The sequence below is a fragment of the Lepisma saccharinum genome, chromosome 1 (genome assembly GCF_977018435.1).
Source record: "Lepisma saccharinum chromosome 1, izLepSacc3.1, whole genome shotgun sequence".
Lineage (NCBI taxonomy): Eukaryota > Metazoa > Arthropoda > Insecta > Zygentoma > Lepismatidae > Lepisma > Lepisma saccharinum.
In genome coordinates this window covers 10157832-10173425 of record NC_139229.1, presented here as the reverse complement: position 1 = coordinate 10173425, position 15594 = coordinate 10157832, and the positions used below count along the sequence as shown (strand labels likewise).

At 40.1% G+C, this 15594-nt stretch overlaps 1 protein-coding gene across 3 annotated transcripts in view; it reads left to right on the top strand.

Moving 5' to 3' along the window:
- The window catches only part of LOC145992616 (aminopeptidase N-like), a 351916-nt gene that overhangs the window by 179915 nt on the left and 156407 nt on the right, over positions 1–15594 (top strand). Inside the window, exon 4 of one of the 3 annotated variants that reach the window (XM_083129014.1) lies at positions 12848–12886. The exons of the other annotated variants lie outside the window; for them this stretch is intronic. The gene's annotated coding sequence lies outside the window, so the exon portion shown is untranslated. The remainder of the gene's footprint in view (positions 1–12847; positions 12887–15594) is intronic. 3 annotated transcript variants of the gene reach the window in all.

The window sequence follows — 15594 nt, the reverse complement described above, 5'->3', positions numbered from 1 at the left end:
TCTATCATGTCGGAGCGGAGTGATACAGCGAGAGAAAAATTGGACCGTTGTGCCAGTGTGTTGGCGCCGCTTGCTTGTTTGTGACACGCTGCTAATTATATGTCCACCGGCCCTGTTGAGTTAGCTGTGGAAATCGTTTTATCTCGGTGCTGAAAACTCGGTAAGTGCTTAAACGAATAGATCCAATATGTCTAGTTTTATCTCTGCGTCCCATATTTGACTGCTCTCTCGTTGAGTTTGTGCTGAAGTGATCGTTTCATATGTTATCTCTTTTTACGTTTTTATTAATTTTCTAAGATAGTTCGTATAGATTTCGCTCAGGATGCAAATTAAGGGTTAGTTTTCATCCTTATTCACAACCATTACAGTAATCAAGGGATCCCGTAGGTCCAGTCCCGATTAGCCTATCTGTGCACAAGGTGGAGTTAGCAATTCAAACAAATAAACAACAGTCTGTCCCCGGAAGTATCTGGATCGAGCGAACCAAAACAAGTCTCTGCGGAGGTAGAGACTTGAGGGGCCTCGTTATTTCAGTGCAAATTCTGATTATTGTTGAACTGAAGTGACACAGAAAGAGTAAGATTCTATATATATAAAAATGGATGTATGTGTGTGTTTGTTTGTTCCGGCATAACTCTCAAACGACTGGAGCGATTTCAACCAAACTTGGTACACGTATGACTTGCAATCTGGAAATAAATACTGTGGGGATAAGACACCCCTGGCACCCCTAGGGGTGGGAGGGGGTGAAGTGTAAAAATAATCGAAAACGACCGATATTAATGTGGAATACATTGTTTTCGGGGTCGCTAAGATGAATAATGACACTCCAAATGCCGTTCAACTCCAAGTTCATCACCTATCGGGATGGGGGGTGAGAGGGGGTGAAAAATAAAATGTCAAAAATGACCTAGATTAATGTCGAATCCATAGTTTTCTGAGTCTCTAAGCTAATTGGCGACATTCACGATGACCAAACTTGGTACACGTTTGACTTGCAATCTGGAAAGAAATACTGTGCGGGTAAGACACTCCTGACACCCCTAGGGGCGGGGGTGGGATGGGTGACATGTAAAACGACCGATATTAGTGTGGAATCCATAGTTTTCGGGGTCACTAAGATGAATAGTAACTCTCCCAATGCCGTTCAACTCCAAGACGCCCCTGGCACCCCTAGGGGTGGGGGTGGGAACGGGGTGACATGTAAAACGACCGATATTAGTGTGGAATCCATAGTTTTCGGGATCGCTAAGATGAATAGTGACTCTCCCAATGCCGTTCAACTCCAAGACACCCCTGGTACCCCTAGGGGTGGGGGTGGGAACGGGGTGACATGTAAAACGACCGATATTAGTGTGGAATCCATAGTTTTCTGGGTCTCCGTGATGAATAGTGACATTCCCAATGCCGATCAACTCCAAGTTCATTTTGCACTATAGTTAGAATTCATTATTTTCCTGTCCAATAGAAGATTGGGATAAATGAATATCCGGGCAACTCCCGGCAATCAAGCTAGTATGTTAATAAACTTGAGGCACAAGTTGTTCGGATCCCACTTTAAATTGTAGGTCGAGTCCCGATTAGCCTTAATGTGCATAAAGTGGACTTAAAACAACAAATCAACCAAATCAATGTTAATAAACTTGCCGATCTCCATGCCGGAATGGTTATCAAGAGCGGCACAACGCCAGGGTTCGCGTCAATATCATCACTCATCCTCATCGTCGCGATTAGCCAGAAGTGGCAGAAGTAAATACAGGTGGAGGTGTCTAGTGAATTGAAAGTGGGTCTACAAATATGAAATTATTCATTCAGTATACAGGGTGTCTCGAAAGTAATAGCGCAAACTGACATAGGTGAAAGTACACGATAATAGAAGCAAAAAGGTCTCAGTAAACATGGGTCTCCAAACCAGGCGTTTTCGAGATAATCGCAAATGTGTGGTTTCAAGCCGCCACTGACTTCATTGTTTGTAAACGTCGTCCTAGTTGGTAAAATATACTCTTCGTTGCTGCAAGGTTCCATTTTCACTACTCAGTCCCGCACAACTGACGTGACTCCCACAGTACGATTAGACTGCGTACTGATTTTATCCACCCTGTTTGATTACAACGCCACCTCTCGGAAATGTTCTGTTTTGTAAACAAAGAGCAAATCTCGGACCGGGCAAGGAGTAAAGCACTCGGTGTTTACAAAATGCAATCAGTGAGGGCTTCTAACCACACATTCGCACACATTATTAACATTTTACCAACTAGGACGACGTTTACAAACAATGAAGTCAGTGGCGGCTTGTAATCACACATTCGCGATTATCTCGAAAACGGCTCGTTTGCAGACCCATGTTTACTGAGACTGTTTTGCTTCTATTAACGTGTACTTTCACCTGTGTCAGTTTGCGCTATTACTTATGAGACACCCTGTATATTTGTTGCATACAAGCAGCACAAATAGAACAATAGCTTAGTCAACATTATGAATGATGTTTTCTGAGGATCCGGGTGGAGGAACTAATATCGGCGTCCCAAATTCAATAACAGTTGGGAAAAAATAATATTTCACTATCAATGGAAGAATGAATGACCAGGAAAGTTATATTTGGAACGATATTCATGTTTCGCTTAGAGCAGCCTTTGTATTTTTAATGTGCGTATCCATGTAAAGGATTTTCTCTGATACCATGATAATGCGTTCATTTGAAAGCATCCTTTCAGTAAGGTATTTATTTACGTTCAATCCCATTCAATAACGTGTGTTTTGTGTGCTACGAGTTAAAGCTGAGTAATAGGATGTTGATTAGATATCGACCGATAATGTTTTATCGGCAAATTGAATCCTCTGAATTTGCATCATTTTGTGTTGGAACCAAAGTGGATTTCTTTACATCAAGATTTAGATCATTTAAAAAAATACTGAATTAAATCACTTTAAGTAAATAATTTGTAGGTTTTTGAATATATCAGAATCACTTTTTGTGAAAATACTTTAATCTTGTAATCATTTAATGGCGTTTATTAGGCTCTAAGAAAAGAAAGGAAACAAAATATTTGTACTGATTGGGTGAAACTGATACGAAAGGAAATGCACCGTCGAACAGGATAACTTCTTACAGATTTTGGCATATTCTAATGTGCCCTGCAAGATCCGTGGTGAGTGACAACACGAAAATTATACTCGAGGAACACTTTGGTATTCCTTCAGTACATTTATAAAGAACAAAGAAATTCCAAAATTACCAGCAATTGGGGTAACTTCGTCATCTCTGCTTACGTTCCTAGCAGGTCAAAATTACCCCCATGAAGAGGTAAGATCGTCACGCTCCCGCGACCGTTTTCCCTTTCCGATCAGTCGTAAAGCCTCCTGCACCTGATCGGAGCTATAGTTGTGATATTTCCGATCACCCACTACCTTCTTATATGTCCTTGGCATCGTGTAAGAGAAAATGCTGCAAACAGCGCCAAAGCACAATGCACTTGCACACAGCACACTTCCTCCCTTGATGTCCACTCCACAACTGCACGTGTGTGGCTTCACACTCGCTTTGTTCCACCAGCATGTGACTCCTACAGACATCTATCGGTAGTATGACGAAGTTACCCTCAAAGACGAAGTTTGACGGTAATATGTAAACTGTATACACACTTAAATTCTTTTGATTTAAAATTCAACTATTTTTATACGCAAAAATAACAAATATTTTGTGCAGAATAGTATACAAAATACTAATAATGTAAAACCGTCCGTAGTGTCATTATCATTAAACTGTAAATAAATGTGGCAACTGTCCCCCATGGCGCAGTGGTAGCGTCATTGCCTTGTAATCAAGGGGTCCCGGGTTCGATTCCCGGTGGAGGCACAAGTGGTTCGGATCCCACTTTAAACTGTAGGTCCTGTCCCGATTAGCCTTACTGTGCATAAAGTGGACTTAAAACACCAACTCAAACCAAACCAAATGTGGCAACTGATATTTTGCAAACTATCATTAAAAATTGCCAAAATTCAGCTAAAAAGATTATAAAAAACATTTAAGTTACAATTATATAGTGCATCCAGATTATTTTATTTTCACTGGAAGAAAAGTTACTGAAATTATTATAGTTTCATTAACGCTCAACAACCAGAAAAACAGAAAAATGTGTATTTACACTGAATTTTTAATTTACTTTAATCAAACTGTTCAAATATTTTACAGGGCCGTTTACCAGAAAAAGGCTTCCTATAAGAAACACACATGTATGTGTATGGTGCCAAAAACCATACAAGCAATTTTAAGCGTCAAAATCAAAAAAAATCATCAGTTATGGTTTCCTAATGTTTATTTCAAAATATGCGAGTCGTCAAAAATAATAATTAGTTAATAGATTTGTGACAAATATATTGTAAATATAGATTAGATCAATAGGCGGCGCTGATCTTCCTTAATCCATTGTGTTGAATGAACAAACAGTTGTACATTCATGTGTATAAAAACACAAACTAGCAATCTGGTATTATTTTTGAGGGCTTTTATAAATTGTGAACTTGGAAGAACGACAGTTGGGTTTCGAAGATTTTATTAGAAGTTATAAGTCGAGAATATAATATGAGTAGATCTCGGATTTGTATGTAATTACATATTCTATTCCTTTCTTACAGCGCCACCCTGGTGGCGAGAATTGGAACTTTTTTGCATAATTCGCGAGCGCGTTGCTTCATTAGCATATCTACGAATTTTCAGACTGCTACTCTCATTACAGCCCGTGCTGTACCACTCTGAACACAGTCACTTTAATTATAAACACCTGGTACCTACCTTGAACACGGAAATGTCAACTAATTCCATAACTGACTTGATTTTGCATAAGTTTTGTGTTACATATTTTTACATATTTGCCAGGATATTACATATTTTACATATTTGCTAATTTTCTTTACATAAAACAACATATTTCGGTAATTGTTTTTCCTATTTTGATCCTTTTTCCTATATTTTCGATCTCTGAAGCATGATGAAGAAAATTATAACTCATGTCATGTCATATTTTCTAATCAATGAGATGCATAGTGCTTACGGGCACCTAAAATTGACTGCCAAGTCGAAAGACAGGCTGGAGACCAAAAACAATTACTGGAACTATTATTTATCGAAAGATGCTGGAGTTCACCCCCCCCCCTTTTCTGATTACATATTTTCGTTTCGCTTATAGGTTTAGGCTTAGCACCTACAAACTTGGAATTGGTGAACAAGAAAGCTACTTTCCTATACGTAGCGAGTTACACAATATGTCCCCTTGTACAAAAAGTACAAAAGTGGCTATGTATTTTCATTCAATTGTTCTTTCTGTAGACGCTTTTACGAAGAGCTCGCTTACATATTTACATATTCTACAACAATTTGCGATGTGAAAAGCAATTAATAGTTGACGAAAATGGTTTCTTAAATATGTACACGTTGTTGTGCTTTTTTGAGTTTGTAAATTTGACGAACATTTTAATTTGAACAACGTATGTCCTTAAAATTATGTTGAATATGTTGAATAAAATAAATATGTAGCAGAATTCTTGAAATTGCTTGGATACTCGATTATTATTATTACATATTCTTTGATACTACATATTTAGCTACATATCCTTTTGATAATGCATATTTAGGTACATATTTTATCAATTATTGTTACATATTTATGTACATATTTTTTACTTTGATATTACATAAAAGTTTGGGGTATTTAAATTTGCAGTCTTCAAAGTAAACCTGCTTATTGGCTTTAAATTTTAAGTTTTGTAAAATAAATTCTGATATTTTTACTGTCGTTGACGGTCATCTCTTCATTTAATTCTTGTTTCAAAGCACTGATTATTCACTTATCGTGCTCTGACATAATTTCTCAGTTTAAAATCAGATCAACGCTAATTTGGTTCCAGTATGTCTAGCATCGAATTCTCCATGAACTTAAATGGGAGAACAGTTGCTTGTCGCAAGCGCAGGGACTTACGTGTTGCCATCTGCACATCACCTATTTTTAGGTGAAAAGGTAAAACGAAAATGTTATGAAATATGTCAAAATTGCATATTTGAAAATATAAGGGTGGCATTTTTGGTATTTTTTTAAAGAAATATAAATATATATAAGTATAAATACCGTTCATCTTTCTTTAATTTCGATTTGTTTTGAAAAGTTGAACTATTAAAATTACTCAAATGCCAGATATTAAATACAGTAAAACCTCATTAATCCTGACCCCGATAAGCCGGACTTCGCTTAATCCGGGCAGGCAAAAGTGTCAAAAAAAAACAACAAAAAAAGCAGAATGCAAGGTTTTAAATGTGGCTAGAAGTCAACAAGAGAACTTCCCAAAGAAAAGGCAGTCAACCACTGATGAAATTCTGTTTCCTACAGACTTTGTACTGTACTGTATTTAGGCCTATGCCCTTTAAATACACCATACTAAACGTGTTTTGTTGCTATAAATAGAGTTTTAATGCACATTGCACTGTTCTTTTAGGTTATTTCAGTTAATCCGGAATTCGTTCCGGTCAACTTATCCCCCCATTAGTCCGGATTAACGAGGTTTTACTGTATTATTATGTGAATTTTAAATTTCCATCATCTTTTGGCCAGGTAGACAATTTTATGTAATTAATCCTATTTATTTTATATTGCCTTCTATTATCGTTAAATATAGTTCTCATATACTTTATTCCGATCATCAGAGACTTTCCATGTCTCTGATGAACATAGGTCAATAATAATGATGATAATAGTTAATATTGTTTATTATTTTGTGATTGCTGATTTCAATTTTTAAAATGAAGAGAATAATTGGACACTATGGCACTTCGATTAGATCCCCATTTCGCCCCTTTTCACTATTGAGACGAAACAGGGATTATTGTTTCGCCTAATAAAGTTAAAAGAAAAGTACGTATTTACATTTATTATGTATAAATGATAATTGCATGAATAGTAGTCATCAAGAATTTATTTCAAACGTCTGATTGGTCGTACACGACGTCTGTCTTTAGAAAATATGCAGTTTGTACCACTGAGGGGTCCATCATCGGTTAGTTCCTGTCCGTAAAATTACCTGGATCGCCAAAGGAGGCTGGGATGATATCTACGAATGGACACGTGGTCGGACAAGACTGATGCTGTGGCTTTGCTTCCGGGTGTGTCATTTTTCAGCCGGAAATCCCGGGACGGCGATTCATTGGGCCCTGATTTAAATTGCCGACGGACGGAAGCCAGGTCTTCCGCTGAAGAATGGCAGCGGGAAGAAAGATGGCTGCCGAGAGAGAGAGACTCAGTTGAAGAAAGAGATTTCCACTCGCAGCTGCTCCTGCGAGAGAAATGATCTTCTTTTCTTACTCACGGCTCTCTTACTTCCTAGGTACTTTCGGGAGTAAGGGAGGAAATCGTTTAGAACTTCCGGTGCGAGAAAGAATTGTTTGCAGCAAATTCCCGGTTACTTTGTTTTAAAATTCCACTGCGGAACTCCCCATTCTCTCTGAATTAGAAAAGAAAGGGAATTGCCTTTGGCATAGGGCTCATTATATTAACCAGTGAGCATACACAGAGAGAAAGTTTGTTTGGAACAACCAAAGCTTAGTTTCTGGTAACCAAACATTTGTATAAATAATCGATAAGGAAATGATTGTTCACCACATCGAACGCCTTTTAGAAATCGTGCATATTTGTTTAAAGTTATCAAATAATTTGATCATAACTAAATTTAGTAGAGGATATCATATTTTTTTGTTTATGAACACTTTTTTGTTTATGAACACTTTTTTGTTTATGAACACTTCTTGTTTATGAACACTTTTTTGGTTTATGAACACTTTTTGGTTTATGAACACTTTTTGTATATGAACACTTTTTTTGTTTATGAACACTTTTCTTGTTTATGAACACTTTTTGTTTATGAACACTTTTTTGTTTATGAACACTAAGAAGTTTAACCAAGAACTTTGTTAATGTAAATAAGTTTGTCTGTGTGCTTTTCTTTCAAGTGTACACAGAAAGGGCGTGGAGATGGGGAATTTTGTTTACTATTTGTATTTTGTTATTGTGCGTCGCATTTCTTTCATTTTTTGCTAATCGCGACGATTACGATGAGTGAAATTGATTAAGGAACATTTTTTACACATGTATCGTAGCGTAATGTCAGGATTTTGGGATCTGAATCGAGTCACCCTGAAATGTAGCTTAGTAAATGAAGGTAGACTCGCTAGCTATCTTCACCCTGATCAGTTGGGACAATGAAGAAAGTTGGGAACAGAAGATGTAGGTACTCACTCATCCCTTGCTTGATGGACATCCTTATGCGGGGATCGTATGCTTGGAGTCGTACAAACAATATAAATTAAGATAGATAATTAGAAGTATTTCTTAATTCAAGCATTAGCATCATCAATAATTTTAGCAGCAGCATTAATTATAATTAACTCGAATTACTAACATGGTGGCCCCACAATCTACAGGGTGATTCAAAAGGACTTTACAACTTTGAAAGCATATAGAAATTTATTCATATAACTTACAGAGTTTGTTGAGGTGCCATTGCAAAAGCAAAACACATCAAGTTTGTCATAAAACATTCATATTGGGTCGATGTGGCTACCATTTGTAATGCGACATACATCCCACCTGAAGTCGATTTCATTCCACACTTTCGACAGTAAGTCAGGCTTCACTTCTGCAGCGGCGGTGTTAATTCGAAGTCTCAGCTCAGCAAGATCAGCAGGTAAAGGTGGTACAAAACCCAGATCTTTAATGAAACCCCACAAGGGAAAAATCTAGCGGGGTTCAAATCTGCGGAGCGAGGTGGCCATGCAATTGGACTTCACGACCAATCCACAAGAGTAAATTGTAGGCCTACTAGGAGGCGCCTTACGATACTCCGTACGAAACTTACGTTGCACTGCAGTTGCTGATTGCGTCTCGTGAAACCAAAACGCACAGCGAGCACGTTTCGCACCAGTAGCCATTTTCAGGAACAATGCTGACAGCGCTACTGGTGGGTAAGTTCGGTACTAATGGACTACGTGAGTCAAAACTTGATGTGTTTTGCTTTGCAATGGCACCTCAACCTACTCTCTAAGTTATCTGAATAAATTTATATATGCTTTCAAAGTTGTAAAGTCCTATTTGAATCACCCTGCGTTAATTTATTAGGGGAAATTAGTTTATTAAGAAGTGGCATAAAATGTGTCGAGCTAAGCCTACTCCTAGGAATGTTGAACCAATAATAATATGAAGTCCATGGAATCCAGTTGCTATAAAAAAGGTGGAACCATGTACTGCATCTGCAATAGTGAATGGAGATTCATAGTATTCGCAGGTGGCGGGTAGCACACTGACGGAGGCGACAGAATAGTTGGCTGGGTAGTTAAGGTCTTTTCAGTTCTTACGGCGGGCGCTCTACAAGCTGACAAGGGAAGTGGGGAGCTGGGAGCGACCAATCCAGCACGATAAGAAACGCAGCAGCCAGTAAAACGAGGTTCACGTAGTACTTCTTCCCGCCACGTCGTAACTCTCGGCGCCACCGCTGTTGTCTGGTTGGTCTGCTGAGTATTCCCCGCTCCCCAATTCCCTTGCCAGCTTGTAGAGCGCCCGCCGTAAGAACTGCAAAGACCTATAAGTTTGACGCATCTGTTCTGTGAATTCTCAGTCCCTTGCCAGACTGGACTTATTGAAGCTATCGGTGACCAACTACCGCCTCTTGTTATCTCTCTGGAAACTGGATTTTCCTACTTTTCTTCGAGCTAGTAGTGCAAACTAGCTCATTCTAAAGAATGATGGGCTCAGAACCAGTCACTTCGCAATTAATTCCTGGGTGATGTAAGCTATTCATCATTCATCCTCTGATGAGAGCACTCGTCGTTGGCATGACGAGTTAACGCTTGGCAATACGAAAGGTACAAATAAGATTTAGGAACTAAACAGCTAGAAAAGACAATTGTCACTCGTTGGGTTTTCTGAACCTTTGAACCTGAATCATGGCTGGGTCTTAGGATAGTTACCTGTCTATCTGATGAATTATGATGAATAAAATATACGAAGTCCTCTGTTGGCTTCTCTATCGGTTGACCAGAGCGTCGTCTCACTTCTGCTCCACTGCTCTCCTAACCTCTTCTCAATTCCAATCCAAAGTCAGTCCCCTCTCAGCTCGTCTCCCCTCTATATCACTAGGCCATCGAGCTCTTCCTCCATGCCGAATCGTGTTTTTAATTGCCACTATGCAAACCGCTGACTCCATAGGCAGAAGAAACTACCTGTTTCCTGAATAGCTCAGGAGGTTTGCATAGCACAACACTGTGCATTGTTTACATGCCTCAGAGGTTGAGACAACTGAGATAAACAAGTGAATGCCCTGGTCAACGTGAAGCATTCAGACAAGCTTTTATAAAATAAACATATAATCTTAGGGATTGATACGGTATTGATGCGATAGGCAATGTTCAGTGAAACATTTCATTACATGATTCCAGATCAACCTCTCCCATTTATTTCGAATGGTGGGATGTAAGGACTGGCCTTTTCTTCAAGACACCCAAATGTCTACCTCTCTTCCACTTCCCTGCACTGCATTTTGCAGGCTAACGAGGTTCTGGCGCCTGGACTAGCAGCCAGTATAATCCTCTGTGTGACTTGTGTTCTGTCCACGTTTATTTGTGATAGTCCTTTCATTAATTTCATCCTATCACCATTTCCTCATCTTCGAAGTTAGCCAAAAGTGGCAAAAAAACGAAGTAAAATAAATAATATGAATCGGTCGGCTTATACTCTGTCCCGGCTATCTCTGGAGCAAGGCAGCGCATAGCGGCAGAGCGAAATCGAGTGGGCAGAGCGAAGCAGTACACGCTGCTGCGAATGCTGGTAACTGCAGTAGTTTTCCCCCTCCATGCAATCCCGTTCCCTCTCACGTGTTCAGTGGTGGAGCCGTCTCGTGTCGTCGTTACTTGTGCAGATACTTCTTTTCGTTCGCCTGCTCCAGAGATAAATGGGACAGAGTATAGTACTGCAAATGCTAATGGGTAAGTCAGACTTAACTATAGAATCCCTATGTTTTACTAAGATTAATGTGAAGATGCGTTTGTTTTAAAATATATCTCTACATATGTTGTTTCTGTAACTGAGGGTATTCAGAAAATTAGAGGTGAAACTACTGGAATTCTGATGTCGATTTTTGGGAATTTCCACCCAGAACGTGTTGAAGGGCTTGCTGAGCCTCGTTAAAATTCCTTCTCTTCTTTTCGGCCATTTTCATCACAAATTTCCCTTTATCCTTGTTAACGACTTTCAGGAACCCCCTTTTGAGGGTGATCCTCCATCCGGGGAAACCGTGAGAGGGGGAAAGGGGGAGGAATCGTAATGCCGAAGTTAGGAAAACAAATTGCCCGGCCGCGGGCCCCAGCGCCGGCCGCAGAGTAAACACGGAGAGATGGGAGTCGAATTCCGGCTGAAATTCGACCGCAAAAGATCCGGCGGTCGACTTCCATGGCAACAGGAAGAGATGCGGACCGCAGAGATGGAAATAATAATGATGCCTTCTCCGCCCGAGAGGATGGCCAATGAGATTGGATGCGGGACGGACGGAGGGTGAAGTTTAGCCTTTGCCGTTCGTTTTTGATTAATTGAAACCTCCCTGGGTGTCCGAGCGGTGCGTGTGCATCGGGGCAAAGGTCAGCGAAGGTTTCCGCTCCGTCGGAATGAAACCCTTCAATTTTGCAAGGTCCCTCTGGGTCGCGTCGATGCTTCTGTAACTTTGATTTGCGGAGGTGCTCTCGAGAACCGAATGGAACGGACACGAGAGGGGAAATTTCCGGCTGTCGCATCAGGTACTCTGGACCTCCGCGAATTGCGTGTTATGATTTATTCACAGGGTTTGTGTTGTAACATACATGTGATCGGATAAACACTACGAATGAATCTTTCCACTGATATCAAAACATTTATGTAATTTTTTTGATAACACGTGGACATATCATGTATTTCCCATCAATATCCAGCACTGGAGATTCCATGGATATCAAACATTGGAGATCCCGTAGATATCCAACATTGGAGATCCCATAAATATACAACATTGGAGATCCCATAAGTATCCAACATTGGAGATCCCGTAGATATCCAACATATAGATCCCGTAGATATCCAACATATAGATCCCATAGATATCCAACATTGGAGATCCCGTGAATGTCCAGCACTTGAGATCCTGTGGATGTCCAGCACTTGAGATCCTGTGGATATCCAGCACGGGAAATCCAATGGATATCCAGCACGGGAAATCCCATTGATATCCAGCACTGGAGATGCAATGGATATCCAGCAATGGTTTGATTTGATTTATTTTATTTCCCGTTTCTGCCACTTTTGGCTAATTGCGAAGATGAGGATGAATAGTGATAATAAATGAAGGGACAATAACAAATACACATGGACAGCACACAAATCAATTCCCATAGAGAATTATACTGGCCATGGGGCCAGTCGCCAGAGCCTCGTTAGTCTGCAGTCCAGGGTGTAATACATGGAAGTGAGGTTGACGTTTGGGTGTCTTTAGAAGGGGTCACGCCTTATACCCCTGAAGATCCTATTGATATTGAGATTGCATGTATGAGAAATGGATATCCAAAACTAAATATCCATGATTACATACCCCTTGGATGTCTAATGGATATCCATGATGTCCATGCATCTGATCTTGATATAGTGGATATCCTATGGTAATCCCTTGGTGATTTGTGCTATATTGGCTGGCTATTTCAATTGGGAATAACTCGGCTTATATTTATACAGGTGAGTTACACGTGTATTAAGTTTGGATTTTACCAGATTTTTTTTCTTTTTTACCCTAGGGGATATTTGCCTTCTGAGTACTCGCAGAACACATCGACGTAAGTAACTTTTCAAACATTTCGATTTAATGTTTATTGTCGAATTTTTTCCCACTCTGTGGAAGAAAATTTCATATTTTTTTTCGTTTGAAGTAGAGACAGTGCTATGGAAATATCTCTTAATGAGATATTTTCTCCATTCTCCATGCAGAAATATCTGGCTATGAAATGAGTTGGCATTGTTAAACGAGTGGATACGCAGCCGCCACTGAAGTTTACAACCTAAATTGGACTCATCGCAAAATGTCGATTTTTAACAAAAGGCATGTTGGGGCCAGTGGCGTCGCGTGCGGTTCGCATACCAGTGTTCACAATAATGTTTTTGTACTGAAAGCAGATTTACTCCACTCCCTTTTAACTTCATCTTCATTTGAATAATTGAAAATAACAGTTCAATTTATTTTCAACAATTCCCCCCCCCCCCCAAATTACGCTATATTTATAGTAATACAGGAAGGACCCAGGGGAAATTGTCCCTCTCCTCTTTAAAATCCTCCAGGTTTAGCGATTTCTCGCTAAAGTTTGCAACTATGTAGCACAGACCTTTTCAAGTCCCCCTAGACATGCCTTGTGTATACTGAACTCTGGTGCCGAATGTAAGAAGTATTTCCGCTTGCATCAGTGTTCGCACAGCGAAGTGAACATCTTTGGGGTATAGTGGCTCATAGCCCCTTAGCTGTCAGCTCTATGCAACACGCACAGCAATTGTGTTCAACCCCAAACTTGGAACACCGTGAGAGTCAGTGTTACCAACTATCTAGAAAAGTTATCAGACATGAAGAAATCGTGTCACAGTATATACTCGTGTATATACTCGTACATCAAACAAAGTATTTTTTCGAATAAATATACGTATGTGTGTGTGCATCTAATATGTACGTAAATTAGGACATATACATGATTGTTCACGTGCTCATGCGAACATTATCAGGCGACGCGCCTGGTTGGGGCCTCCCAGATGGCGCAGTGGTAGCGTTGTTGCTTTGTAATCTAGGGGTCCCGGGTTCGATACCCGGTGGAGGCACACAGTGGTTCGGATCCAACTATAAACTTTAGGTTTAGTTCCGATTAGCCTTATTGTGCACAAAGTGGACTTAAAACCCCAAATAAAAAAAAATCAAATCAAAAAGTCATGTATTTACACAGCAGATTAAACTAAGAATGAACATTTGACTAATTCAAAAGCAATGAAACACACAAACGCACACATTCATTGCTGACACTTCTTCAGCACAGTGTTCAAAACTCTACACTTCCTTTTACTTCTTGGTAGTAAAATAACACTTGGGAACTCATCATGCCTCCATGTTTTCTACGGTTATGTAACATTCAACCAAAGTCTCGTCCTCAGTGTAAGACCATCTGCTATTACGAAAGCTGTTAGGTAACCATTAGGTCAAAACAAAACCAGTATGCTTCCATTGTTGACAATCCACTTGACTGTTCCCAAGGAACGACAAGAAGCTGAAACGTGTAATCTCAAACAGTTAACGTAGAGTTACATGTCGCTAAACTTGTTTGCCTGCTTTGTTGATAAAATGGAAATGTTATCGAGTGAAGGAAGAAAGTTGCTCCTATTCCGTGCAGGGCATACCGGGTGATCCAAAAGTCCCGGAACGGTCACATATCGTGAGAAATACACATCGAATCGGAAAACGAAAGAAATACGTGTTGAATAAGTGAAAGAAAGATATTCAATGATATCACACTTGATTCCCCACTCCCGCCCACTGGGGGTTGGGCGGGGGGCAACTGTGAAATTTTAAATGGAAACCCCCATTTTGCATTGTAGAATCGGAAAGAGGACTTCATTCCGAACGTGAGAATTTCATAAAACCCATAAAATTTTCAAAGGGACGCTCTGCCCCTAATTGAACTAGAGTGAAAGAGAAGGGGGGGGTCCCCTTTCATATACTCTATTGAAAGGTCTTGACATGCAGAATCTGCAATCGCTTTTTAGGGGCAGAGCGTCCCTTTGAAAATTTTATGGGTTTTATGAAATTTCACAGTCGCCCACCGCCCCACCCCCAGGGGGCGTGGGTGGGGAATCAAGTGTGATATCATTGAATAGCTGTCTTTCACTTATTAAACACGTATTTTTTCGTTTTCCGATTCGATGTGTATTTCTCACGATATGGGACCGTTCCGGGACTTTTGGACCACCCGGTATATAGTATACGTCAACATCAGACCTTGCAAAGGAATATGAAAAGTGAGTGTTTCTTGTCGGCTTATGCATTTCATAGCAAAACTTGGCGGGGGGGGGGGGACAAGGACAGTTCACTTTTTCTTGGTAGACAAGGCTTAGCATTAATAGGGCATAGTGCGGGGGCAACCACTCCCCACGCCCCCACTGTTTCGTAGGCTCACCAGGTGAATCGCGAGTTATAAATCATGTGGAAGACGAGATGCCTTATTTTGATGTGTGGTTTCAATGGGTGAACAACTAGCTGTGACTGAGCCTTTCTATCTCTGTCTCCTTGTAATCGAGGATTAGCGGGTTCGATTCCCTGTGGAATTTCACAGTGGTTCATATCCTACCGGGAGGCCAGAATTAAAGTTACCAAACTCAGAACCCTCTGTAGCCTATTTGAAGCATCGTAGAACTCTGGAATTTGGTGAATCCACTATGCAGACCATGGGGAAGAGGATGGCGATAAAAAATAGTTCAATTCTCCGCCACCAGGTTGAAATGTGGCGCTGTACTT